At 42.7% G+C, this 27,610-nt stretch overlaps 1 protein-coding gene and 1 long non-coding RNA gene across 7 annotated transcripts in view; one reads left to right on the forward strand and one right to left on the reverse strand.

The window, feature by feature from the left end:
* Nucleotides 1-27,610, forward strand: part of REXO1 (RNA exonuclease 1 homolog) — a 388,039-nt gene that overhangs the window by 287,655 nt on the left and 72,774 nt on the right. The window lies entirely within an intron of this gene.
* LOC130368575 (uncharacterized) overlaps nucleotides 13,800-27,610 on the reverse strand; it is an 83,338-nt gene continuing 69,527 nt past the window's right edge. Inside the window, exon 4 of the long non-coding RNA XR_008892511.1 lies at nucleotides 13,800-14,432. This is a non-coding gene — a long non-coding RNA (uncharacterized LOC130368575). The remainder of the gene's footprint in view (nucleotides 14,433-27,610) is intronic.

Here is a 27,610-nt window from a genome sequence, read left to right on the forward strand (position 1 = left end):
GTTCCGGTTGCTATAGGCAACCAGGACCCACGGCTAATGCCGGAACATCGCCGATTGGCCTGATGTTAGGCATTAACCCTTTAGAGAAGACGATCTAAAGCTAAAGTAAAAAATTCCGATTAGCTCAGTGGTGCTATTCGGGACCGCCATGTTGAAATCACGGACAGCTTGCAGAACACAAGGAGGATCCCTACCTTCCTCCTCGCTATCTGATTGCCGAATGACTGCTCCATGCCTGAGATCCAGGAAGGAGCAGTCATGCAGCGATAACACTGATCAATGTCATGATATTGCATGGCAGTGATCAGTGTAGGAAATCAGTGTGTGCAATGTTATAGTCCCCTATGAAAATAAAGTGTTAATAAATGTGATTTAACCCCTTCCCTAATAAAAATGTTAATCACCCCCCTTTTCCCATTTAAAAAAAAAAAAACTGTAAGTAAAAATAAACATGTGGTATCGCCGTGTGCGTAAATGTCCGAACCATAAAAATATATCATTAATTAAACCACACGGTCAATTGCTTACACTTTTTTTTAAAAAATCCAAAAACCAAAATAGCACATTTTTGGTCACTTTTTATACTATAAAAAAAATTATAAAAATTTATTAAAAAGTCAGTTCAAAACAAAAATGGTACCGACAAAAACTTAAGATCAGGGCACAAAAAATTAGTCCTTATAACGCCCCTTATATGGAAAAATTTTAAAGTTATAGGGGTCAGAAGAGGAAATTTTTCAACATATTAATTTTGGTGCATGTAGTTATAATTTTTTTTTTTTAGTAGTAAAATAAAATCAAACCTATATAAATTGGGTATCCTTGCGACCGTATGGACCTACAGAATAAATATAAGGTGCTATTTTTACCGAAAAACTGCACTGCGTAGAAACGAAAGCCGCTAAAAATTACAAAATGGCTTTTTTTTTTTTTTTTCAATTTTGCTCCACAAATAATTTTTTTTCTGGTTTCGCCATAGATTTTGTATTGAAATTATTAATTACAAAGTAAAATTGTTGGTGCAAAGAACAAGCCCTCATATGGGCTTTACACTAACCTGCTGATGTTGCCCCATACTTTATTTTCACAAGCGGTAAAAGCAAAAAAAACAAACAAAATTTGTAACACAATTTCTCCTGAGTACGGAAATAACCCATATGTGGTCGTTAAATGCTCTGCGGACGCACAACAATGATCAGGAGTGAGAGTGCACTATGTACATTTGAGGCCTAAATTGGTGATTTGCACAGGGGTGGCTGATTTTACAGCGGTTCTGACATAAACGCAAAAAAATAAATACCCACATGTGACTCCATTTTGGAAACTACACCCCTCACGGAACGTATTAAGGGGTATAGTGAGCCTGAACACCCCACAGGTGTTTGAAGAATTTTCATTAAAGTTGGATGGGAAAATGAAGAAAAATTTTTTTTCACTAAAATGCTGATGTTACCCTAAATTTTTCATTTTCACAAGGGAAAATAGGAAAAAAGCCCCACAAAATTTGTAACCCCATTTCTTCTGAGTAAGAAAATACCCCATATGTGGATGTAAAGTGCTCTGCAGGCGAACTACAATGCTCAGAAGAGAGGGAGCGCCATTGGGATTTTGGAGAGAGAATGTGTCTGAAATTGAAGGCCATGTGTGTTTACAAAGCCCCCATGTAATGGGGGCTACACCCCTCATGTAATGTAATAAGGGGTACAGTGAGCATTTACGCCCCACAGGTGTCTGACAGATTTTTGGAACAGTCGTCCGTGAAAATGAAAAATTTAATTATTCATTTGCACAGCCCTCTATTCCAAAGATCTGTCAAACGCCAGTGGGGTGTAAATACTCACTGCACCCCTTATTAAATTCTGTGAGGGGTGTAGTTTCCAAAATGGGGTCACATGTTGGGAAGTCCACTGTTCTGGCACTACGGGGGGCTTTGTAAACACACATGGCTCCTGACTCCCATTCCGAACAAATTCACTCTCCGAAAGCTTCATGGCACTCCTGCTCTTCTGAGCATTGTAGTGCGCCAGCAGAGCACTTGTCGTCCACACATGGGGTATTTCCATACTCAAAAGAAATGGGGTTACAAATTTTCTCTTATTACCCCTTGTAAAAATGTAAAATTTGGGGGAAAAGCAGCATTTTAGGGAAAAAAATTTAATTTACACATTCAACTTTAACGAAAAGTCGTCAAACAGCTGTGGGGTGTTAAGGCTCACTGTACCGCTTCTTACATTCCTTAAAGGATGTAGTTTCCAAAATAGTATGCCATGTGGGTTTTTTTTTTTTGGTTTTTTTTTTTGCTGTCCTGGCACCATAGGGGCTTCCTAAATGTGACATGCTCCCCAAAAACCATTTCAGAAAAACTCTCTCCAAAATTCCAGTGTCGTCCTTCCCTTCTGAGCCTTCTAGTGTGCCCGCTGAACACTTTACATAAACATATGAGGTATTTCCTTACTCGAGAGAAATTGGGTTACAAATTTTAGGAAGATTTCTCTCCTTTTACCCCTTGTAAAAATTCAAAAGCTGGGTTTACAAAAACATGCGAATGTAAAAAATGAAGATTTTGAATTTTCTCCTTCACTTTGCTGCTATTCCTGTGAAACACCTAGAGGGTTAACACACTTACTGAATGTCATTTTGAATACTTTGAGGTGTGCAGTTTTTACAATGGGGTAATGTATTGGGTATTTCTAATATGAAGGTCCTTCAAATCCCCTTCAAAACTGAACTGGTCCCTGAAAAATTCTGATTTTGAAAATGTGAAAAATTTGAAAATTGCTGCTGTACTTTGAAGCCCTCTGATGTCTTCCAAAAGTAAAAACATGTCAACTTTATGATGAAAATATAAAGTAGACATATTGTATATGTGAGTCAAAATATAATTTATTTGGAATGTCTATTTTCCTGATCAGCAGAGAGCTTCAAAGTTATAAAAATGCTAAATTTTAAATTTTTTCATCTAATTTTGGAATTTTTCACCAAGAAATGATGCAAGTATCGATAAAATTTTCACATTTACATAAAGTAGAATATGTCACAAAAAAATAATCTTGCAATCAGAATGAAAGGTAAAAGCATCCCAGAGTTATTAAAGCTTAAAGTGACAGTGGTCAGATGTGCAAAAAACGCTCTGATCCTTAAGGCCAAAATGAGCCTGGTCCTTAAGGGGTTAAGCCAGTTTTCAATCCAGTTACAAACTAAAATTTCCAAACCCAGAGACCTTAACAATATATCCCACTATATACTTGTCTATAATTACCTGGGGAAGACCTAGATCCCTTTTTTGAAGATTGGTACCACATTCGCCTTGCGCCAGTCCCTTGGCACAATACCAGACACCAGAGAATCTCTTAATATTATGAACAAGGGTACAGAATTACTGAACTTTGTTCTCTAAGAACTCTTGGCTGTAATCCATCCGGTCCTGGACATTTACTTTACCTAAAGAGTACCTCTCATCAACTTGATACATTTTATAATCCTTCCAGTTCACTCCCCCCCCCCCCCCCTCAATCATGATAAACCACCCCCTGCCTTTGTTTTTTTTTTATTTCTACCTTGATATTGCTCTGTATTTTCTGCTCAGCCTCAGGTTCACAGACTGCGAAGGGGTGTTACCCAGCAGTTATGACATTATCTGAAGCCATACAGGGAAGAACTTCCTACCTCACTCTGCAACAAGCATCAAACGGCAGTTAAAGGGGTATTCCAGGAAAAAAACTTTTTCTATATATATATATATATATATATATCAACTGGCTCCAGAAAGTTAATCAGATTTGTAAATTACTTCTATTAAAAAATCTTAATCCTTTCAGTACTTATGAGCTTCTGAAGTTAAGGTTGTTCTTTTCTGTCTAAATTCTCTCTGATGACACCTGTCACGGGAAACGCCCAGTTTAGAAGAGGTTTGCTATGGGGATTTGCTTCTAAACTGGGCGGTTCCTGAGACACGTGTCATCAGAGAGGATTTAGACAGAAAAGAACAACCTTAACTTCAGAAGCTCATAAGTACTAAAGGATTAAGATTTTTTAATAGAAGTAATTTACAAATCTGTTTAACTTTCTGGAGCCAGTTGATATAAAAAAAAAAAAGTTTTTTCCTGGAATACCCCTTTAAGTGTTAGAGGAGCTATGAATGGATAAGGCTGGACACACACACCTCGGCACTCTAGACTGCATTTCCTGTTTTTTGGACTTCTGCCAGGCCAGCAGGAGTCTGAAGTTTGTGCAAAAGAAGGGGGGAAATGGGAGACACCTAGTGGCAGCTTTTTTAAACACAAATAAAACTGAAAAAATTAGCAGAAATGTGTTTTAAAGGAAATCTGTCATCAGAATCACCCGCACTAAACCTGTTACACAGGCTTGTAGTGTGGGTGATCCTGATTAAAACGCTTCTTACCTGGTTAAAAATGGTTCAGCGCTTCTTAAGATATCTATATTTTTAGTTCTCTGTTATTCCCTGGCTTGGGACTCAGTGGGAGGTGTTATCATCTGGGACTCGGCCACACGTCATTCTAGCTGGGCGGAGCTGCCGCCCGGCTCATGAATATTCATGAACTTATCCTCCTGGTCTAATTCTTCTTTCTCGGTCTGGTGTGGAGGGCCGCGCGTTCCGTACACCCGGAAGCGGCGTTCTCCCCTCGGCTTCACTCAAGCTGCGGCCCTATACAAGTAAGAAGACGGGCTGCATAAGTGAAAAGCCGGGGGTGGGAGGAAGGGAGGGACGGAGGGTGTATTTATTCATAAACAGACCGAGAAAGAAGAATTAGACCAGGATGATAAGTTCATGAATATTCATGAGCCGGGCGGCAGCTCCGCCCAGCTAGAATGATGTGTGGCCGAGTCCCAGATGATAACACCTCCCACTGAGTCCCAAGACGGGGAATAACAGAAAACTAAATATATAGATATCTTAAGAAGCGCTGAACCATATTTAACCAGGTAAGAAGCGTTTTAATCAGGATCACCTGCACTACAAGACATGTGTAACATGTTTAGTGCGGGTGATTCTGATGACAGATTTCCTTTAATGAGTACCCATTTAATTTGCCCTGGAACATATCTACATTAAGCCAATTCAGTACATTACATGATGTGTTACCAGCACTGGCCCGGCCTGCATCATTTCCTACCTCATCTTTCGTATATACAGAACTTAAAAAAAAAATGTTGTAGCTCTGCTCTCTCTTGATCGCCAGTGACCACCACCCCATTATCATTATTAAGGGGTCCTATATGCTCTATCATTGTTTTTGTTTTATACATGTATATATTTAAAAAAAAAATTGCTATTTGTTTTGCTTTCTTTTGGCTACATGCCTTTCATTTTGAATTTTTGCGGTTTTTATTACACTTTCCCCCCCCCCCCCCCAAACACACACACACACACACAAATGTAAAATGTTACTCAGTACCTAATTTTGATCATGTACATATCATTTTTACATGTGTTTCTGTCCATGCAGAGTGTCCCTCTCTTCTCTTCACTGTGATGACTCCTCCCCCTCCCTCCCTCACTCTGCTCTGTCTCACACAGCCCTGTCAATCACTCATGGTGTCTATGACATGTCGATGACCACTGGACACTGCAGAACTGGTATGTGTCCCAGGAGGCAGGGGGACCCCTCGTGGCCGTTCTTTTTACTGGCTTTTTCAGTATGAAATAGTGAAATTTTTCTGATGAAAGTAATTGCAAAACATAGTGTTTTTGCATGCTTTATTAAATGTCAAAAGTTACTGTATCTGTCAGTGCCCATTTAAGCTCTTTGTAATGTTTAACTGCTATAGCTGACCCCTCAGATTTCAAAATGCTATTATTTTGTTGTTTATTGCTCTTAACATCAGTTGTCAGCCATTTAGGATTATGTTTTAATCATTTGTACTTGTTCTCCATAGGAATAAATGTAGCTGTATAGTTATTCAGTGTTTATTTGAAAATGTCCAATTTATGGTCTGTATCAGGATTTGACTACAGTTTCTTCCAGTCTATGTTCTGAAGTGCAGCTCTTAGCTTAGGGAAATTTTCCGTTTAACCCCTTAAAGAAGAAGCCCATTTTGACCTTAACCTCTTAAGAAAGCAGGGTGTACCTGTACACCCTGCGCCCGTTCTCCTGCTATGACGCAGGGTCACAAGCTGACCCAGCATAATAGAGGATCAGTCCCATCTGTTATCAACGGCCTGGACCCATGGCTAATACCGGACATAAACGGTCACGGTGATGTCCGATATTAACCCCATAGACACGGCGATCAAAGTTGATCGCCACATCTAAAATTAAAGAAAATGCTTCCCGGCAGCTCAGTCGGGCTGATCGGGATCACCGTGGTAAAATCACGGTATCTGGATCAGCTGAAAGGATGCGAGGAGGGTCCTTACCTTCTTTCTTTTTATGGTATATGAAGTGACCAAAAATGCGCAATTTTGGACTTCAGTTTTTTATGTGTATGCCATCAACTGTGCGGTTTAATTAACATTATATTTTAATAGTTTGGACGCACATGGCGGTACCATATTTGTTTGTGCTTATTTTTTATAACCTTATTTTATTTAAAAAACTAGCTGAGTACCCGGCGTTGGCTGGTTTTTCCTTCCTCATCCTTGTTGGAGAAAGCTTTTGTCTTCATATCCCATCCCCATATATTGTTGTCATATCCCGTCCTCATATCCCTTCCTCATATCCCGTCCTCATATCCCGTCCTCATATCCCGTCCTCATATCCCGTCCCCATATCCCCGTCCTCATATCCCGTCCCCATATCCCCGTCCCCATATCCCCGTCCCCATATCCCCGTCCCCATATCCCCGTCCCCATATCCCCGTCCCCATATCCCCGTCCCCATATCCCCGTCCCCATATCCCCGTCCCCATATCCCCGTCCCCATATCCCCGTCCCCATATCCCCGTCCCCGTCCTCCTATCTCGACCTCGTCCTCCTATCTCGACCTCGTCCTCCTATCTCGACCTCGTCCTCCTATCTCGACCTCGTCCTCCTATCTCGACCTCGTCCTCCTATCTCGACCTCGTCCTCATATCCCGACCTGTAATATATGTACCAGGTATTGAAATATCTCCAGCCGTACAGAAGTTATGTGAGAACATACATTTCCCATTGATTTGCATGGGACTTTAAACAAAGTCCCTGACCCTCACAAATGGGGGTAGTTAAGGGTTAAATTACCTATCCTATATTTTAAGAGGACATATAAGTAACATGTGACAAAGTATTATCGAAAAATCTCCAGCCGTTTGGAAGTTATGCAGTAACATATTTTCCATAGACTTGTATAGGACTTTAAACATAAACCCCGCCCCTGGCAAATGGAGGAGAGTAAGGGTTAAATTACCTATCCTATGTTTGTTGTTGACATAGTAACATGTGCCAAGTTTCATGTTAATATCTTTAGCCGTTTGGACGTTTTTGTGGAACATACATACACACACACACATTGAGTTTTATATATATATTTATAGATGGGGGTGATTCAAACTTTTATTAGGGAAGGAGTTAACTTTTATTACCTTTTTTTTTTTCACACTTTTTACTTTTTTTTTCATCTCCATAGGGGACTATAACATGCAATCTTGCGATTGCATACACTATTCAATGCTGAGCTTTGGCTCAGTAGTGATCATTGTTATTGGTGCTCTGCTGCTCAGTGCCATGGCTGGTTGGAGCTTGAGGACCGAGCAGATAGCAAGGAGGCAGGTAAGGGCCCCCCCCCCCCCGCCATCAACTCAGTTGTGAGGGACCTGCAATTTTGCTATGTATGTCTCGATCAGCTCAGCTGAGCTAACAGCAACGTTACACCCCGCATTAAAGGGTTAATGCCGCGAATTGGCCTAATCGGTGATGCCCCGCATTAACCATGGATCCTGGCTGCTCATACCAGTCAGAACCCACCATATATGAAGCGTGCTCAGCTCGCGCTTCAAACTGTGGTACCAAGACCAGGGCGTACCTGTCCCAGTAGCACAGCTTGAAGCACGCTCAGGAGCTGAGCACGTGTCATACCCGGTGGTCCTTAACCCCTTTACTCCTTAGCCTGTTTTGACCTTAATGACAAAGCTAAATTTTTTAAATCTGACGTGTCCTCTTATTTGGTAATAACTTTGGAACGCTTTTACTTATGAAAGTGATTCTGAGATTTTTTTTTTCGTGGCATATTGCATTTTACTTTGGTGGTAAATTTTGATTGATATATATGTTAGATACCCCCATAAATCACTCAATTTTAAAAACTACAACCCTTAACCCCTTAAGGACCACAAGCATACGGACAGGGCTGTGGAGTCGAGTCAAGGAGTTGGACAAACAATGCACAGACTCCTACTAAATTTAGATTGGAATAAAAAAAAGCAAGTTTAAATGTCCCAATTCCCAAAAGTTATAATTAATTACTTCTCTACTGTAAGAATAAAGACAAATGCATGCAGTGCCTCACGTAACCACAAAGCGAACACGTTAAGTGACCGTGAAGAAGCATGCTTTTCATGTGCTTCACTATATGGCACGCAACGCACAATTAGGAGCGGCAATACTTTTTCTTTCCATAGTGTTGTTTTCTGCTGTTACAGGGAACCCATGGGTAACCTAGCCTCTCACTAATAAGGGATTAAGTAAATATGTTTTTTGCAGGACTAGAGATACTTGTATAAGTGAAGGGAATGGAGGGTCAATAGTTCAAGACTGAAGCTGTAAACCATTGGAAAAACTGCTGCCATTCAGCTAAGGCTATAAAAACTTGTAAACTCCAATTGTTAGCTTAAACTTTAAACATGGGATTATACTAGGGAAATCATGTTTTATAATAAATGCCCCTCCCTGGATCCTCCCACTGCCCTATCTTCAGCAGCAGATCAGCACACAAAAAGAAGGCAGCAGCTTCTGCCCAGCTACCTCTCTCTGCTAGAAGAGCTTAGAAGAACTTGGTGGAACAGCTTCTTGGATTCAACTAAGTGTTTATATATACATTCGCATATTAATACAGAGAAGTTGGAGTCGGGGAGTCTGAGTCAGAAGTACAAAAAACTGTGGCATCTGAGTCGGAACATTTATCTACCGACTCCACAGCCCTGCGTACGGGTATGCCCTGATGTCCTGGTACTTGAGGACCAAGGGCATACCTATACGCCTGTGGGAATTCCGGTCCCCGCCGCTCGCCGGGCGGCGATTGGACCGGGATGCCTGCTGGAATCATTCAGCAGGCACCCCGTGCAAACCCTGGTCTGTCAATTCAGACCGGGTCCCCGATGACCCAGAAAAAAAGGGTGAATCGGGCTGTCTGAGACAGCCCTATTCACCCTTACCCAGCAGGAGTGAGGTAGCACGGCTGCCACCTCACGATCAAGTGATTGATCAGTCGGAACGACTGACCTTCACTACCCTTCTGGGCGGTAGGGGTCTCCTACCTTTGCCTGGCCCGGCGGGGGTCCTCTCAGGAGCGGCGGCAGCAGACAGGAGCAGCAGTGGGGGCAGTGCAGGAGGTGAGGCCTGTTTCTTAGCAACAACTCAGCATGCAAAGCCAAAGGGCATGCTGGGAGTTGTAGTTTTGCAGCATCTGGAGTCCCAACTACAACTCCCAGCATGCCCTATGGTAGTCTGTGCATGCTGGGGGTTGTAGTAATGCAACAGCTATAGGCACATATTTTCTATGAAAAAGTGTGCATCCAGCTGTTGCATAACTACAACTCTCCGCATGCCCATTGGCTGTCAATTAATGCTGAAATTTGCAGTTTTGCAACAGCTGAAGGCACACTGGTTGCGAAACAAACTCTGTTTCACAACCAGTATGCCTCCGGCTGTTGCAAGAATACAACTCCAAGCATGTATGGTCTGTCGGTGCATGCTGGGAGTTGTAGTTTTGCAACAGCTGAAGGTTCCTCCCCCCCCCCCCAAATGTGAATGTACGGGCGGGGGTTTACAGTGAGTTTTCTGCTGCAAGTTTGAGCTGCGGACATATTTCCGCCGCAGCTCAAACTCCCAGCGAGAAGCTCACTGTAAACCCCCCGTGTGAATGTACCCTAAAAACACTACTCTAAACCTACACAAAATAAAAAGTAAAATGCTACATATACACACCCTTGCACAGCCCCTCCCCCCCCCCCCCCCAATAAAAATAAAAAACGTCTTTTTTTTTTTTTTTTAATAGATTTTTAATTTTAATCCATACTCTAGATTTATTCCCCTAATTCTGACCTATTTAGCAATATCCCATATGTGGCCCATATGTGGCCTCAGACATAATGGTGTGCTGTCTGGATTTATCTTTTATGAGGTGGTATTGTATATACTAGAGTATAAGCCGATGGCTGCCCGGGCTTGCTGGGAGTTGTAGTTTTGAAACATCTGGAGGTCTGCAGGTTGAAGACCACTGATGGCGGAGAGTTCACTCGATTATAAGCCGAGGGGGATGTTTTCAGCATGAAAATTCGTGCTGAAAAACTCGGCTTATACTCGAGTATATGTGGGATATGTAAAAAAAATGTATAAATTTTTTTTAGGTTGTTAGTCGTGCGGTATAAATGGCATGAAACCAAAAGAAAAAGAAACCACTTGAGAACGGACCATGTATAAACTAAAATGAGTTTTATTGAGAATAATATAAAGACATATAATGATTACACACACAGCGTGGACAAACAAAAAGTGGGAACCAGGGAGCAGGGGGAGATAAAAAGAAAGTAACAATAGTGTATATATAGTGTCCAAGTGTGCTGAACAATTTAAAGTGCCAGCAACGTGCCATGAGTAAATAGGACCAATATCTTAAAAACGCACACCAAACGGATCACAGAGAAAACCCGATATAATAGTGGCATAAAACAGTAAGACTCCCTCCGCTCCCCAGTTACCCACCAGACCTCCAACGCGTTTCACCCAATGGGGCTTTATCCAGGCGTTTCACCCAATGGGGCTTTGACTCCTGGATAAAGCCCCGTTGGGTGAAACGCGTTGGAGGTCTGGTGGGTAACTGGGGAGCGGAGGGAGTCTTACTGTTTTATGCCACTATTATATCTGGTTTTCTCTGTGATCCGTTTGGTGTGCGTTTTTAAGATATTGGTCCTATTTACTCATGGCACGTTGCTGGCACTTTAAATTGTTCAGCACACTTGGACACTATATATACTATTGTTACTTTCTTTTTATCTCCCCCTGCTCCCTGGTTCCCACTTTTTGTTTGTCCACGCTGTGTGTGTAATTATTATATGTCTTTATATTATTCTCAATAAAACTCATTTTAGTTTATACATGGTCCGTTCTCAAGTGGTTTCTTTTTCTTTTGGTTTCATATTTAGAGTAATTACCACAGGACCCTATACATCTATGAGCATATCTCCTCCCCCTTTTTTGGTGCTTTGGTATAAATGGCATGTTAACTTTACACTCCAGGTTGATACGATTATGGTGATTCCAAATTTATATGCTTTTTTTTATATTTAAGCATATTCATACCACAAAAAAATTTTCTAAAAAAAATGAAATCATGTTTGAAAGTGCTTTTATTTAACTGAGCCTTAAAAACACTCTTAAAACCTCTTAAAAACACAAACTACTTGAATACATTCCTAGCAGTGTTAAACAGGGCTTTAGAGCTGTAAGGCAGTGTTTATAAAAGTGATTTGGGGCATATTTTATTTCCAGTTTGCATTGAGCCAAGCCTAATCAAATCATCAATTTTGAAAAAGTTCAGCAAAAGCGGCAACTCTGTTCAGTGCCTATTCATGCTACTTTGAAACCATTAAGGAGGTATTCCGGGCAAAAACATCTTATCCCCTATCGAAAGGATAGGGGATAAAATGTCTGATCGCGGAGGGCGCACCGCTGGGACCCCCGCGATCTCCCTGCAGCAGCCCGCATTCTAAGCGTAGCTGCGTCTGAAGTTTCAGAAACCTCCGGGCTTTCGAGACGGGGATTTGATGTCACGCTACGCCCCCTCCATTAATTTTTATGGGAGGGGGGCGTAACGGCCGCAACGCCCCCTCCCATAGACATGAATGGAGGGGGCGTGGCGTTACATCACGTCCCCGTTTCGGAAGCCCGGAGGTTTCTGAAACTTCAGACGCAACTACGCATAGAATGCGGGCTGCTGCAGGGAGATCACAGGGGGTCCCAGCGGCGCCCCTGCCACAATCCCCCCCCCCGCGATCAGACATCTTATCCCCTATCCTTTCGATAGGGGACAAGATGTTTTTGCCCAGAATACCCCTTTAAGGCTACAAATGTACCTATATCTGTGGAAGGTAACAGCAGGAACTAGACTCATTTATGATCCACCATAAAGGGTCCAAGCAATCGTGTGCTATAACCTGACTCTGCTGCTTGCAATTATATTTAGGTGGCCAAGCAAAGAAGTTGCATATTACAACTATTGTTTTTTGCTCCAATTATTATTAGGCCACAAATTTCTAAATCTTATATTTGCTGCACTGTTATTCCCAAATACATAAGCCTTTTTTATAGAGTCATGAGCTGTGCATAATCTTATGTACTATAAAAGTCATAGGTCACATGGTCAAGTTGCCATTTGGGGTTTTGTTGCAATTTTTGCACCATATTCAAAAATCATCTTCTCTGGAACCACTAAAGCTATAGATATATAATTTGCTGTATGTGGTTACTGTTGTGCAGAGTCAGATTTGTTCATTACAAGTCAATTGATTTCATGGTTGTGCCGCCATATTCTGCAAACATCTTCTTCTTGGAAACCGTATGTTATATTAATTCACAATTTGGTGCAAATGCCCATGTCTTCCTCAGGTACCCCAGGTATGTTTGATAAAACTGATTTATTTGCATAATCAATATGCCCACTGCAAGCCAATAAGCCACTGTATTTGAATGCCTGCAATTTGCACACTGTTGACCAAAAACATATAAAACTTGGCGCACAGTGGTTGAGTGCGGATATGTGCTGAATCTATTTCTATATAAACATCTTAGGTCACATGACCAGGCAGCCATCTGTTTTTTTCAAAATTAAAATGTCTGGTTCTCTTCAACCGCTAAACCTACAGATGTATAAAATATTGTTTATAGTTAGACTATAATGCCAACTTATTTAGATTTATTACTAGTCTATTGATAACATTGTGTGTCCACCATATTGGATTGCACAATATTTTGCAAACTTGCTAAATTTTTCCTAAACCATTTGTTAGAATAATTCACTACTTGGCACACATGTCTAGGCCTACCTCCTGTACAATGGAAGTCTAAACCTGGATCTTTTGCAAATGTCACAAAGGTTGGCGGCCATTTAGAATTTTAAACATTTTCATTTTTTTTACTCATGAAATCATTTGCACTTGTAGAGGTCTAATGAGATATTGACTCCAACTTAGTTTAACAGCTCAAGTGATCATATGGTTTGGTAGCCAGATTGGCTTGCGCAATATTTTGCATACATAGTTTTTTAAATTGCTGGTCAGAGCATGTGAAAATCATCACACATGTTTTTGATCACTTTCTGTACCACAAATGATAACCTGTTTGGCAGCCATATAAAATTGCGCCATATTCTGCATATGTAGTTTTCTCCACAAATGCTGGTAAGAGCAATGTAAAAATTAGCTCACATGTTCATTATCGCTTTCTATACTTTAAACTTTAAAGAACTTAGCTGAACAAAGGACCAATCACTACTCCCCTTCTGCTGCATCCTACCCTGCAATAAAACACTTGATGGCAAGCTACCATGAAATACCAGAGAAAATCATCATATCATAACACTGTGAGAAACTAAAGCTGTTGAACTGTGCCCAAAAGCGCGACCGAGGGTCCGCCTTTAGAGGGGAAAAATAACATCATGTAAATATGCAACAGAAAATTTTTATTTAATCCGAACACAAAATACTTAATAACATCAGCCATTTCAATACAACAATAAGGTTTGTAAGTAGCATAGCAACCAGACCTCAATCTGTCTAATTTCTTTATTATATGAGGCGGTAACTTATGAATGGAGGCTGCAGAAGCTGTTCCAATGCGAAAAGAGTGCCCTGAATAAACACTCGGAGCAAGGCCCAGATACCTAAATAGAATAAGAACATGGCTCACAAACTGTGATGTAGTGAGGGCTGCTGAAACAAATGGCAAAAGGGGGCTGTTCCCCTGACTCAATGCACTTAACAAATCCGACAAAACAGCAACTGAACACCATTCATTCTGAGATGGGAAGCTAGATATGACTTTATGGTATAATGAGAGAGATGAAGTTGTAAAAAACCATTAAATGACCGGATAATGTGTGTGTCAAAAGAGAAAGGAATATTATGTTGTAGCAATGTTGAAAACTGACTCGTAAGACTTCTTGGTACTGGGGGCCAACGAACCCCTAATGAGTGTGGCCGCTACATTTGAAAAATGTATCCATCATTAAGGCCTGACATGGCAATACTGTAGTGCCCACAGGATCTGCTTCCGGCATTGCCTGAAAGAAAACACATAAATTAGATCTTGACAGTGCATCTGCTGCTATATTTTTAGCACCTGCAATGTGCTGACACAAAATTAAATTTATGTTGGAAAGACAGCAAGACAAGTCTAATAAACTACATCACTTGCGGAGACTTGGATCTCCCTTTGTTGTCAATCTTAACACTAGCCGCATTATCACATGTAAAAAAATGTACAATTTGCCCAGCTATGACCCCAGACCTGAGCATCCGCTACAGTCGGGTTCCCCCTTAAACAATGCCGAGGACCTGCTAAAACCTTACATTTCTCGTACTGCTGATGACCATTGACCAGCCAGCCAGTGGTGTCCATAGATAGCTGCGAAACCAACTGAGGATGAAGCATCAGTGATCACTCTAGATTCTCTGCTTGTAGAAACATTGACACCCCGTTCCAATCTATAATGTATCTGTCCCATATTATTCAATCAGCCATCGCATCCCTGTCTAAGTGAATGTGATTGTCTTGATCTGGAGCAGAAGGAAATAATACTAGTATGCGTGATACAAATTACCTGCCCTGAGGGATTAACGCATGGCAAAAGCTAACAACCCTATCAAATGCTATCAAAAGTTCTACCTGGTTGACCATAAACCGGTGTATGGTATCTCTGATCCTACATAACTTCTTTGCTGGAAGACTGCATATTAACTGAGTCAAGGACCACCCCTGGATAAGTTACATGCGTAGCAGGACCTTCCATTTTTTTTTTTAGGTGAGACTGGAACTCCTACTTCTTTAAATTAATTCCAGGAGTTTCAACAGGTTGGAAGGTTGTACTGTAGGTGGCTCAATAAGTAAAAAATCGTCTAAGTAGTGTATCACATACCAGCAGTTAGCAACATTAGCTAGAACCCAGTCAGTGTAATGCCTGTGCTAGCTGTTCGAATAACCACAGACTACTCTTAGAACCGAATGTTTTGTAGCTAAATAATATAAATTCTGCCACTTGACACCATACCACTTCCAGAGATCCTGGCTAATAGGCAACAACTTGAAAGCATCGGTAATATGTGCTTTCGCTAACCATGTACCAGGCCCCAACTCAACAATAATCTGAAAAAAAATTATATAAGACCAGTAGGGAACCTCTAAAATTTTACTTTTATTCCACTTCTAAAATAACAAAAAAAAAATTCAAAAAAGGGTATCAAAATGTTTAATTTTTTTGGATAGCCATCAATTTACAAAAAATAGTAGAGCCGTCATATGTCCTTCATTAGACCACAATGTCCTCTTATAATAATACACTCCAATAGACTCCATATGACGGCTCCAACACTTCGGGGGTCCTGGGGGTCCAACGTGTTTCATTGGCTTCAAATCGTCAGGGACCTGTTTTTCAGCTCTGTCTCCATAAATTGTACAACAGTGCTCTTGCACTGTCCGTGCAGCACTGATGACAGCCGTCACAATGAAAGCGCACAGAAGAGAAGCCGCAGATGACCGCAATGGGGAACAAATAAGCTAAGTGTGCCCACAACATATAGAGTAATGAACACTATGGAAATGTGAGGATCTGATGCATACAATGATTACCACACTGTGAAAACAATAATTCCATAAGTGATACTCTTTTGCACACATAAGTGATATGTCTGCAACATTGACATCAATCATGTTTGAATACGGTGATAATATTGTGGTCAGCACAAATGTAACAAGTTTAATATCCTGAGCAGGATTTCTGTGATTGGAATTTATCAGAACTTCAGAACCGCACTGATAACTGTACATATGTACGTGTGATATGAACAGTATCTATGGAAAAACTACATTTAAATATATAGCAAAATAACAAATAGCCTCAGATTGCTGTAAATAATATACTGAGATGAACAATAAGGACTGGAGGTGAATTGTGAGGAATACTGCATATATATATACATACACACACATTTACATCAGTATTGCCGATTCACTGTCTGATTACGGTGAATATAATTTTTTGTTCCAACAATTGCCTAAATGTGCATCAAAGGATGTGAAAATGTCACACTAGTATATGAGTAAACCAGTAGGCTAAAGGAAGTCTTATAACGCACTGATGACGGTACATCTGGATGTGTTGGATGAACTGTGCCTCACAATTACGACAAATAGATACTAATTACATTGAAGCAGATAAATTGTCTTAGAATGCTGTGAATAATACGCTGTGGCTGCAAAGCACTGAGGGTGATGTCTGTGCAACATTGCATATATACAAACAAACATCAGTACTGCTGATTATCTAATATACTATGAGGAATACAATTTGATGTTATAATATACTGCATAGTGTGCACTGGAGATACTACAGGCTGGACTTATACTAGGTGTCGCTGACCACTGACTATATAATATAGCAGAACTTTTACAAACAAGAAGTGCAGTAATATGGATACACATCCTGTCTAATATTTACTGCAATCAAATCTACCGTATATTGCTGTGGTCACCGAAGATTCTGAAATAAACTATAATACAGTTACTAGAATATGTGAATATTTTGGACATTTACAACCTATTTTTTGAAAATATTTTGTTATTTTAGAAGTGGAATAAAAGTTACATTTTAGAGGTTCCCTACTGATCTTATATATAGAGGTTACATTTTAGAGGTTCCCTACTGATCTTATATATTTGTTTTGAGTGATATTTCAGTGAATTCAACAATAATCTGTAATAGTCTGATTCCATATGAAGAATTTACCATGAGATATGCCTCTATTGACCAAAGAATTCAGACTAGGTATGACATAAGAATACAGTGCTGACAAATCGAAATCATTCTTTTTTTTATTACTGAATTTACCCGTAACCAACCCAACAGGGCTTACCCTCCAACTATCAAATGTAGGCTCAGAGAATGGGCCAATAATGTAACTGCTGTCTAGTTCTACTTGTAACAGGTCAGACACCACCTGGGGTTCCTTGCATACATACACTACACTTGCATTCGAAAGTACACTGTGGCAGAGTGACCAAACCTGTGTGAAACCCATGTAGGAATCCATTTATCAACAACTGTACCCAGCTTTAATTCAGATACCCATGCAACACCCAAGCCAATGCCTGAACCTGAACCCTGCCTAGCCATGCCTGCCCCTTCTGTGAGCACACCGTACTAGGGTGGGCCAAATAGCACTGTAATTGCAGGTTGACAAATTATAATTGTTGCAGATATGGCTTCTGCTGAGGTATCTGATAGGCCGTCCCAATTTATCAACCAAAGGAGCAGGCTTTTGAGCCGGGGCTTGCAGAGTGGCACTTTTGCTTGTGCTAGGCTTTGGCTGTTTGCTTACACTAGAACACCAGGCTGCAAGAGTTCGGTGTCAACCACACTCAAATCTGTCACGTATGAAAACTGGCTGTAAGCAGAGAATGCGGTTTTGCAGAGAATGATTTGTGGCTACCACCGCACTTATAAGAAAATTCTGTAATCTGAAAGTCCAGTTCTTCCCTAAGTTCAGGCTTAACCGAGCATATAACATCCCTATACATGCTGAACACCATTACATATTCATGAATATTCAGGTTACAGTTAAGCCTGGCATCCTTGCACTTCAAAACCACCGATAGCTCCCCACACGCGACAGTTTGTTTGTGATTTCCTGGGAAGAAATGAGCAAGGATGCCAAGTTGACGTCTTTACTGTCCAGAATGTCTCTGTGGATGGCTGCAGGGATGAAATGTGCTGGGGCAACCCAGACGTGTCAGTAACACCAACTATGCAGTGGTCTCCCCTAAAGACATGTCAGGATTAATGGTAAAACCACTGCCTATGTATACAGTAATGTTTTGAATGAGGGTACGAGGAAAGCGGCCTGCCATGAAACGTGTAATGATAACCAGCCCGTGGACATGAAATTGCTCTGAAGTTCGAGCGTGACAAAGAATACAGCAGAGGGATGTCCTGAAGATGTGTCAGGGTAGCGGAAAACCCCTACCCATGTGAAAGTAAAGAACATAGCAAGCCGAACCAGAAACGCAAGACCTATAACTTCCAACAATACAGTACATGACCACTAATAGTGAAACTACGGCAGTAAACCGCCTAATGCACCAACCTCCTTACAACCAAAAGAATACACGCTTAAACATTGCCAATCATTCCACAGACCAAACGTTTCCATGCATTCTTAACAGGATTGATCTCCTTATAGCAAATGATTATAACATAATCCAACAAAAGCAATTGTTTTTTTTTTTTATCTTTCTCATGCACCAGAAACTACAGTGATCCCTCAACATACGATGGTAATTTGTTCCAAATTAACCATCATTACTTGAATTTATCAAATGTTGAGGGATCCGTGCAATAATATACAAAGTTATACTCGCGTGTTCCCGCCGCTCCGTACCGTCACTGGATCATCGCTCTCCATCACCGTTATCACGTCCCTGGGGTTTCCCTGCCGCTCCGGACCGTCACTGCTGCCCTGGATCGCCACTCTCCATCACCGTCATCAAGTTGCTGCACATGCCGCTCCTATTGGGTGGCGTGTGCACGGTGACGTGATGACGACGGAGAGCGACGGTTATGCAGCGGAGCATGAAGAGGATGGTCCAGAGCAGCAGGGACAGGTGAGTGACGCTCACCGGAGCACACAGGGCACATTAAACAGCTATCCAGATAGCCGTTTATGCGATGGCCGCAACATAAAAAAGCATAGTTTGTTGATGCTGCCTTCAACATGCGATGGCAGCATCAACATGAGATGGCGTATGTTGAAATGATCGTATGTCGGGGCCACCGTAGGTCGGGGGATCACTGTACTTGCACATAATGTGAGCACATAAACAATACCAACCATTTTTTTTCCCATAATATCACACACATGGCACAGAACAACTTATTACATAACCTAGTACATAGCAAAGCACATCATTCATTCCCCTTATGTATATGTCTGTGCATGCTGGGAGTTAAAGTTTTGCAACAGCTGGAGGCACTTTAAAAAAAAATTCAAGTGTGCCTCCAGCTGTCGGTAACTAAATCTCTCATCATTAACGGACAGCCAAAGGGCATGCTGGGAGTTGTAGTTTTGCAACAGCTAGAGCTTTGCTCTCAAAGCTGCACAGTGAGTTTCCAGCTACAAGTTTGAGATGCGGCAAATTTTCTGCTGTAGCTCATACTCCCAGCGGGAAACTCCCTATGAACCCACACCCTAGTGAATGTACCCTAAAAACACTACACTAACACTACACTGCACAAAATAAAGAGTAAAGCACTACATATACACCTCCTTACACCGAAAAATGTCTCGTATGGCACTGTTTACAAAACGGAGCCTCCAGCTGTTGGAATACCACAACTCCCAATATTGCCGGACAGCAATTGACTGTCAGTCATGCTGGGAGTTTTGCAATAGCTGGAGGAACCCTGTTTGGAAAACACTGTCATAGGGTATCTTTGGTATCGGAGGGCAAGTGTAATGCTTGCATCCGGGTCCGTCCCTATGCGAATCCCTAATTTAGGCCTCAAATGCGCATGGCGCGCTCTAACTTCGGAGCCCTGTCGTATTTCAAGGCAACAGTTAGGGGCCACATATAGGGTATTTCATTACTTGGGAGAAATTGCCTAATAAATTTTGGGGGGCTTTTTCTCCTTTTACCTCTTATGAAAAGGTGAAGTTGGGGTCTACATCAGCATGTTATTGTAAAAAATATATTTTTTTTTACACTAACATGCTGGTGTTCATTTTCACAAGAGACCCCAAAATTTGTTACGCAATTTCTCCTGAGTATGGAACAGGGCTCAAGAGTGAGAGAGCGCCATGTACAATTGAGATGATTTGCACAGGGGTGGCTGATAGTTAGGGTGCGTTCACACGGAATAATTCAAGAGGAATTTACTCGAGTAATTCCTCTTGAATTCTCCACTCCAAATGAATGCACATCTCCTCTGCCCATTGACTTTAATGTTATTTCTGCTGTCCTGTTCGCACTGCGGAAATTCTGCTAGCAGAATTCCGACGCTGAATTCCGTTCCACTTGAAGAAAGAACATGTTCGTTCTTGAAGTGGAATCCGCTAGCAGAAATCAATTGAAGTCAATGGTAAAAAAAAATTCCGCCCGACATCGTTTTCGTGCAGAATTTGCTGGCAATTTGCGCGGAATTCGCACGCAATTTGCGCAGAAGTGGCTGAAAAAGCCTTCACTTCTTTCTCCCCCATGTCCGCGCGCAATTCCGCACAAATTTTTTGGCGTGAATTACTCTTCATTTACTTGGTGTGAACGCACCCTTACAGTGGTTCTGACATAAATGCAAAAAAAAAAAAAAACACCCACATGTGACCCCGTTTTGGAAACTACACCCCTCACGAAGCATAACAAGGTATAGTGAGCCTGTGCAACCCCACAGGTTGACGAATTTTCATTAAAGGGGTAGTCCAGTTGTGAAAAATGTATCCCCTATCCTAAGGATAGGGGATAAGTTTGAGATCGCGGGGGGTCCGACCGCTGGGGCCCCCTGCGATCTCTCTGTATGGGGGCCAGGCTCTCCGGCCAGATAGAGGGTGTCGACCATCGCATGAAGCGGTGGCCGACGCCCCCTCAATACATCGCTATGGCAGAGCCGGAGATTGCCGAAGGCAGTGCTCCGGCTCTGCCATAGAGTTGTATTGAGGGGGCGTGTCAGCCGCCGCTTCGTGCGGGGGTCGACACGCCCCCTTCCCGCGGGCGGTCGGGGCCCCGTACAGGAGATCGTGGGGGGCCCCAGCGGTCGGAGCCCCCACGATCTGCAACTTATCCCCTATGCTTAGGATAGGGGATAAGTTGTTCACCACTGGATATCTGCTTTAAAGTTGAACATGAAAAGAAAAAAAAAATTCCACTAAAATGCTGGTGTTACCCCAGATTTTTTATTTTCACAAGGGGTAATAGGAAAAAAGCCCCCAAAAATTAACACCACTGAGGAAGAGGGGTGATCCCTCGAAACGCGTTGTCTGTCCTTTATGAAGCAATAAAGACTGAATACTTTATCACACTTGAAGTCTCTTACCTGATTGACCACTAACACGGATCCTGCGAGCGCCAGAGAAGTGTCCGAGTTTTCCAATCTGTGACCTCTGCCATGGGCACAGAACTCTCATCTTGACTGAACCGCCTCGACTATCTCAAGAAATGGAAGGACACAGGCTGCCGCGGATCATCTCATCTCCATACCAAGCCCACAACGGTGTCGAGCTCGCAGCGCGACACAATAAGGTGAGCAGTTTACCATTCCACCTGACTCTTGTCCCCACGAGGTAACGGCACAGGGTGCGCTGGTCTTTTGTTCCCTTTTTTCCCTTCTCTTTTTCAAGTGTTCGGCGGGCGCAGTAGAGTTCTCAGAAGGGAAGGAGCGACAGTGGGATTTTGGAGATTGAGTTTTTCTGAAATGGTTTTTGGAGGCATGTCAAATTTAGGAAGCCCCTAGGGTGCCAGAACAGCAAAAAAAAACAACACATGGCATAATATTTTGGAAACTACACCCCCTCAAGGCACGTGACAAGGGGTACAGTGAGCCTTAACACCCCACAGGTGTTTGACGACTTTTCGTTAAAGTTGGATGTGTAAATGATTTTTACTTTTTTTACTAAAATGCTGGTTTTCCCTCAAATGTAATTTTTTACAAGGGATAATAGGACAATATGCCCCCCAAAATGTGTTACCCCATCTCTTCTGAGCATTAAAATACCCCATGTGTGGACATCAACTGCTCTGCTGGCGCACTACAATGCTCAGAAGAGGAGTCACATTTGGCTGTTGACAAGCAAATTTTGCTGAAATGGTTTTTGGAGGGCATGTCGCATTTATGGTGCCAGGACAGCAAAAAAAAAAAACTCATGGCATACTATTTTGGAAACTACACCCCTCAAGGAATGCAACAAGGGGTACAGTGCGCCTTAACACCTCCCAGGTGTTTGATGACTTTACGGTAAATTCGGATGTATAAATGAAAAAAAAAGTTTTTCACAAAAATGCTGGTTTTCCCCCAAATTTTACATTTTTACAAGGGGTAATAGGAGAAAATGACCCCCAAAATTTGTAACCCCATTTCTTTTGAATATGGAAATACCCCATGTGTGGACATCAAGTGCTCTGCTGGCGCACTACAATGCCCAGGAGAGGAGGAGCGCCATTGAGCTTCTGGAGACAGTATTTGGTTGGAATAGAAGTCTGAGGCCATGTGCATTTACCAAGCCCCCCCCCCCCGTGGTGCCAGAACAGTGGACCCCCCCCCCCCCCTCATGTGACCCAATTTTGGAAACTACACCCCTCACAGAATTTAATAAGGGGTGCAGTGATTATTACACCCCACTGGCGTTTGACAGATCTTTGGAACAGTGGGCTGTGCAAATGAAAAATTAAATTTTTCATTTTCACGGACCACTGTTCCAAAAATCTGTCAGACACCTGTGGGGCGTAAATGCTTAGTGCACCCCTTATTACATTACATGAGGGGTGTAGTTTCCAAAATGGCATCACATGTGGGGGGGGTCCATTGTTCTGGCACTATGGGGGCTTTATAAACGCACGTGGCCTTCAATTCCGGACAAATTTTCTCTTCAAAATCCCAATGGTACTCCCTCTCTCCTGAGCATTATAGTGCACCAGCAGAGCACTTTACATCCACATATGGGGTATTTATATACTCAGAAGGAATGGGGTTACAAATTTTGGGGGGCTTTTTTCCTATTTTCCCTTGTGAAAATGAAAAATTTAGGGTAACACCAGCATTTTAGTGAAAAAAAAATGTTTCTCATTTTTCCATCAAACTTTGAAGAATTTTCATTAAACACCTGTGGGGTGTTAAGGCTCACTATACCCCTTGTTACGTTCCGTGAGGGGTGTAGTTTCCAAAATGCGGTCACATTTGGGTATTTATGTTTTTGCATTTGTCAGAACCGCTGTAAAATCAGCCACCCCTGTGCAAATCACCAATTTAGGCCTCAAATGTACATAGTGCGCTCTCACTCCTGAACCTTGTTATGCGCCCACAGAGCATTTTACGGCCACATATGGGGTATTTTCGTACTCAGGAGAAATTGCGTTACAAATTTTGGGGGTCTTTTTTTTTTCCTTTTAGCACTTGTGAAAATAAAAAGTATAGGGCAACACCAGCATGTTAGTGTAAAAAATTATCTTTTTTTACACTAACAGGCTGGTGTAGCCCCCAACTTTTCCTTTTCATAAGGGGTAAAAGAAGAAAAAGCCCCCCAAAATTTGTAGTGGAATTTCTTTCGAGTACGGAAATACCCCATATGTGACCCTAAACTGTTTCCTTGAAATACGACAGGGCTCCGAAGTGAGAGAGCGCCATATGCATTTGAGGACTAAATTAGGGATTGCATAGGGGTGGACATAGGGGTATTCTACGCCAGTGATTCCCAAACAGGGTGCCTCCAGCTGTTGCTAAACTCCCAGCATGCCTGGACAGTTGTTTTGCAACAGCTGCAGGCTCCGTTTTGGAATCACTGCTGTACAATAAGTTTTTCATTTTTATTGGGGGGGGGGGGGGCAGTGTAAGGGGTGTATATGTAGTGCTTTACCCTTTATTATGTGTTAGTGTAGTGTTTTTAGGGTACGTTCGCACTGGCAGAGGTTTACAGTGAGCTTCCCGCTAGAAATTTGCGCCGCGGCGAAAAATTTGCCGCAGCTCATACTTGAAGCAGGAAACTTACTGTAAACCTGCCCATGTGTATGTACCCTGTACATTCACATGGGGGGGCAAACCTCCAGCTGTTTCAAAACTACAACTCCCAGCATGTGCTGACAGACCATGCATGCTGGGAGTTGTAGTTTTGCAACAGCTGGAGGCGCACTGGTTGGAAAACCTTCAGTTAGTATTTTCCAACCAGTGTGCCTCCAACTTTTGCAAAACTACAACTCCCAGCATGTACTGATCACCGAAGGGCATGCTGGGAGATGTAGTTATGCAACAACTGGAGGTATGCAACTACAACTCCCAGCATGCCAAGACAGCTGTTTGGGCATGCTGGGATTTGCCAGTGATCTCCAAACTGTGGACCTCCAGATGTTGCAAAACTACAAATCCCAGCATGCCCAGACAGAAAACAGCTGTGTGGGCATGCTAGGAGTTGTAGTTTTGCAAGATCTGGAGGGATACAGTTTAGAGATATAGTGTACTGTATAGTGGTCTAAGACTGTAGCCCTCCTGATGTTGCTAGGCAACTTACCGGCTTCCGTCGGATCCAGGGAGCCGTCCTCTTCTGCCGCCCGCGCATCGCGTCCCGCAGCCTCCACTGACGGGTAAGTGGATCTTCGGTTCCCCGCTCTGCCCCGCCTATTGTGGGTGGGCAGGATGGGGAAAACTAAAGTTAACCCCCCCCTGCCACTCCACTCCTATCCCTTAAGGGGGATCGTAGGTGTCATGGACAACCGCGACCCCCCTTATATTCCGGGTCACCATAGACCCGTATGACCCGGAATAGGCGCAAATCGCAAGTGTGAATTCACTTGCGATTTCTGCCGATCGCCGACATGGGGGGGTCTGATGACCCCCCTGGACATTTGCGCGGGTTGCCTGCTGATCGTTATAAGCAGTCACCCCGGTCTGATCCCTGCCCGCTGCGCGGCAGGGACCGAAATTCCCACGCCCGTACATGTACGTCATGGGTCCTTAAGTACCAGGGGTCCCATCACGTACCGGTACGACGTGTCCTGAAGAGGTTAATTAACAATATATTTTTATAGTTTGGACATTTACGCACGCAGCGATACCACGTTTGTTTTTATTTTTATTTGCACTTTTTTTTTTTTATGGAAAAGGGGGTGATTCAAACTTTTATTAGGGAAGGGTTAAATCATATGTATTAACACTTAATTTTTACTTTTTTTTATTGCAGTGTTATAGCCCCCATAGGGGACTATAACATTGCACACACTGATTTCCTACACTGATCACTGCCATGCAAAAGCATGGCATTGATCAGTGTTATCACCACTCGACTGCTCCTGCCTGGATCGTAGGCATGGAGCAGTCATTCGGCGATCCGACAGCGAGGAGGAAGGTCGGGATCCTCCTAGTGACCTGCAAGCTGTTCGGGACGCTGCGATTTCACCGCCGCAGTCCCAAACAGCACCACTGAGCTAACCGGAATTTTTTAGTTTTAGATGTGGCGATCAAGTTTGATTGACGTATCTAAAGGGTTAATACCGGACAACAGCCCGATCGATTATGTACAGCATTAGCCGTGGGTCCTGGTTGCCTATAGAAACCGGGACCCACCTGGTATGATGCACGCTCACCTGCTGAGCGTGCGTCATACCTCGGGAGCCTCAGTTGGACGTTCATGAACGTCCATTTGCGGCAAGGGTTTAATAAGTAAAAGCATCCCAGAGTTATTAATGCTGAAAGTGACAGTGGTCAGATGTTCAAAAAATGCTCTGGTCTTTAAGGTCATAATGGACTTGGTCCTTAACCTGTTAAGGACCCAGGGCGTACCTGTACGTCCTGAGTCTGCTCCCGTTCTATAATGGGGGGCCACGGCGTGGCCCCGCGTCATAGCGGGTCGGGCCCGGCCTCTAACAGCCGGGACCCGTGGCTAATTAACCCTTTAGACACGGCATTCAAAGTGGAACGCCACGTCTAAAATGAAAGTGAAACCATGCCGGTTAGCCCAGGGAGCTGTTCGGGATCACCGCGGCTAAATCGCGGCATCCCGAACAGCTTACATGACAGCTGGAGGATCCCTACCTGCATCCTCGCTGTCCGATCGCTGAATGACTGCTCAGTGCCTGAGATCCAGGCATGAGGAGTCAAGTGGCAGAATCATTGATCAATGGTTTCTTATGAGAAACCACTGATCAATGTAAAAGATCAGTGTGTGCAGTGTTATTGGTCCCTATGGGAGCTATAACACTGCAAACAAAGTGAATAAAGATCATTTAACCCCTCCCCTAATAAATGTTTGAATCACCCCCCTTTTCCATTAAAAAAATCTATAAAAATAAACATATGTGGTATCGCCGCGTGCGGAAATGTCCGAATTATAAAAATATCGTTAATTAAACCGCACGGTCAATGGTGTACGCGCAAATAAATTCCAAAGTCCAAAATAGTGCATTTTTGGTCACTTTTTATATAATGAAAAAATGATCAATAAGTCTTATCAAAAATGGTACCGCTAAAAACTTCAGATCATGGCACAAAAAATGAGCCCTCATACCGCCCCATACGCGGAAAAATTTAAGTTATAGGGGTCAGAAGATGACAATTTTAAACGTATAAATTTTCCTGCATGTAGTTATGATTTTTTCCAGAAGTACGACAAAATCAAACCTATATAAGTAGGGTATCATTTTAATTGTATGGACCTACAGAATAAAGAGAAGGTGTCTTTTTTACCGCAAAATTTACTGTGTAAAACGGAAGCCCCCAAAAGTTACAAAATGGCGTTTTGTTATTTTTTTCCGATTTTGCCCCACAATGATTTTTTTGCCATAGATTTTTGGGGAAAATGACTGATGTCATTACAATGTAGAATTGGTGGTGCAAAAAATAAGCAATCATATGGATTTTTAGGTGAAAAATTTAGTTATGATTTTATTAAAGGTAAGGAGGAAAAAACGAAAATGCAAAAACTGAAAAACCCCCGTGTCCTTAAAGGGTTATTCCCCCCCTAGACATTTTATCCCGCTGCTGGGGACCCCTGGGATCCCCGCTGCGGCACAGCGCTATCATTACAGCACAAAGCGAGTTCGCTCAGCACGTAATGATGGGCGGTACAGGGGCCGGAGCATCGTTACGTCACGGCTCCGCCCCTTGTGATGTCACGGCCTGCCCCTATCAATACAAGTCTATGGGAGGGGGCGTGGTGGTCGTCACGCCCCTCCCATAGACTTGCATTAAGGGGACGGGCCGTGATGTCACGAGGGGCGGCGCCATGACGTCACGCGGCTCCGTCCCCTGTATCGCCAGTCATTACGCACTGAGCGAACTCGCTCTGTGCTGTAATGATAGCGTGGTGCCGCAACGGGACCGCGGCGATCTTACATCTTATCCCCTATCCTTTGGATAGGGGATAAAATGTCTAGGGGCGGAATACCCCTTTAAGGGATTAAGGGGGTTAAATCACACGGTTCTGCGGGGGTCCATGGGGCTTTTTGTAAAATGCCTGTATTTATCTCAGTGTTACTTCAAAACTCATGAAAATATAC

The sequence above is a fragment of the Hyla sarda genome, chromosome 1 (assembly GCF_029499605.1).
Source record: "Hyla sarda isolate aHylSar1 chromosome 1, aHylSar1.hap1, whole genome shotgun sequence".
NCBI classification, from domain to species: domain Eukaryota; kingdom Metazoa; phylum Chordata; class Amphibia; order Anura; family Hylidae; genus Hyla; species Hyla sarda.